Consider the following 2,423-nt stretch of genomic DNA (forward strand, 5'->3'; position numbering starts at 1 on the left):
AAACCTGTTTCTATGGGATATGGCGTTTACAAAATTAGATTACCAACCCTGTTTCTATGGAATATGGTGATTACAAAATTAGATTAAATAAACCTGTTTCTATGGGATATGGTGATTACAAAATTAGATTAAATAAACCTGTTTCTATGGGATATGGTGATTACAAAATTAGATTAAATAAATCTGTTTCTATGGGATATGGCGATTACAAAATTAGATTAAATGAATCTGTTTCTATGGAATATGGTGATTACAAAATTAGATTAAATAAACCTGTTTCTATGGGATATAGCGATTACAAAATTACAAAATTCGATTTATAAAACATGTTTCTTAACTGAACATGCATCAGATATTTTAATTTAAAGTAAAAATAACGTTTTTCTCGTTTGTTAGTTAATTTTATTCGAAGCTCTCTCTCACACACACATTCAGATCAGACACTAGTTTTCTGTGACCCTAGAGCAGAGACTTATAATTGGGCCTTCTAAATCTTAGTTTACTTTTTAGTTTTATAGTAAATATAAAAAGGACCTTTAAAACCTTTTTGGGGTCCCTTGTACAGTACACCTTTTGTAACCCCATTCATTCTAGCATCGGTACTGCACATACACACACATACATAGGCACGCACACATTTGTTACCTTTGTCAACTTATTGGTTGTCGAGTCAGATTTGTAAGGAAATTGCTCAAGTGATAGGGTATGGGGTGATAAGTATACGATTCTACATTCAGGTGTAGGTGGACAAAGGAACTCAGTCTTTTCAGCTTTGTTAAATTAGATAAAATAGGATACTCAGATAGTGGCGTAAAGAAATTACCCGTTTCTCTTCGGGTATTTTAAATAATTGGTCAACAAATGTTCTCAAATATTTTAATGTACGTTTTTTTTTTAACTCGGCAACTATGTTTATTTGCTGTTTTATTTGATCTTCTTTTCTTGGCTACGTTCCCAATTGTATTCCGAATTAAATAAAAACAAAGAAAACAACATCTGCTTATAGTATTTCCAGTCCAGTGAGCATCAATCGGGTTTGTGCACACAATCTCGGGTTGGGTTAGGAATCTCTGTCCGACCACTGTGATTGGTTGGTTTCACAACCGTCTCAACGCGCATGTCTGTGCGGAGGTGTCCGATACGAAAGGACAGAGGCTTTTCACAGTTAGTAGAAGTTGTTTCATAAGTTTTGGATCCCGGATTATTTTGCTGTTTCTAATAAAGGTGAGTTTTATTTATTTTATAATTATTGACAATTTTAGATAATTGAAGTCTACTCAACAGAACCAAATCATTCATAAAGAAGCAAACGAATGTTTGTTTGATAAACGAACACTTGTTAATAAGCAACTTCAGAGGCCCAGCGGACGTTGCACCTGGCAAATATTATAACTAGGTAGGAACCATGACACAAGGCCTCATTCGATGGTTTGTATCTCGAGCACGGCTGGATCAGCGAGGCTGTGCTTGTACATAAATTATTTCTGCAATTTTGACGGCGGAAATTTTAATGTTTGATCGAAACTGTGTGATGCAATTCAAAGCTGAACTTATCTCCAGTTGCTTTCTTACGAATTGGCTGTTTTTATTCTCTTTTATAAGTTATACAGTTGTCAAAAGGCATTTTATCTGCATTGGTTTGCCTGCTTTATGATGTTTTGGTCATTATGCTTAGGCCTTTATTCGGAATGTTTGTTTTAGTGTCGTGTATGAAAATGCTTAGCATTATATACATATATAAATTTGTTCAGCACTATGTATATGTAATATACATCCATTGGGTTAACAATATGCTTTCATCATGTTGTGCTTGTATAAATACATATACATTGATATTGAACGTCTCTAAGGGATATGAATAAATTTACAATACCGAGCATGGCCTAGTATTTAGCTTGCTTAAATTGTGAATCTGAAGGTTCGTGGTTTGCGGTCCGTTTCCACAGAAATGCGCCCCGCGCTTTGGGGTCGTGAGTACCATAATAGTGACGGCTAAATCCCACAAGATAAATTTGAAAATATTAAATTGTAATAATAATAAAAACAATTAGATGGCTATGAAAAAAAAGAAGACGTAAACTAGAATTTAATTACAGAAAAAATTGAGATTTTACTTCTGGAGTGAAAAATTAAATAAACTTGATAGAATTTCGCAATACAGCATTTTTTAATAAGCTGTTAAATTTAGTTATAAATAGCTAAAAATGAGCCTGCAATTCCTTTGTGTTAAAGGTGAATATTGAAAACACGACCTAAAGATGCTTTACAGATTTATATTTACTGTAACTGCGGGTTCTTGTATAATAAATTACAAATATATCCAAATTTGTATCATCATGGTTCGTATGGTGTCAGATAAGAAGTGTGTAATTTATAAGTCAGTCCCGTTTATACATTGTGTCTCGTGTTGTATCTTCTTGTCA

General features: G+C 33.4%; 1 protein-coding gene across 1 annotated transcript in view; it reads left to right on the forward strand.

Moving 5' to 3' along the window:
* The first annotated feature begins 1,095 nt into the window (after window positions 1-1,095).
* Window positions 1,096-2,423, forward strand: part of LOC106473508 — a 19,140-nt gene continuing 17,812 nt past the window's right edge. The window contains exon 1 of the mRNA XM_013934190.2: window positions 1,096-1,224. The gene's annotated coding sequence lies outside the window, so the exon portion shown is untranslated. The remainder of the gene's footprint in view (window positions 1,225-2,423) is intronic.

Source organism: Limulus polyphemus, unplaced genomic scaffold (genome assembly GCF_000517525.1).
Source record: "Limulus polyphemus unplaced genomic scaffold, Limulus_polyphemus-2.1.2 Scaffold6235, whole genome shotgun sequence".
Lineage (NCBI taxonomy): Eukaryota > Metazoa > Arthropoda > Merostomata > Xiphosura > Limulidae > Limulus > Limulus polyphemus.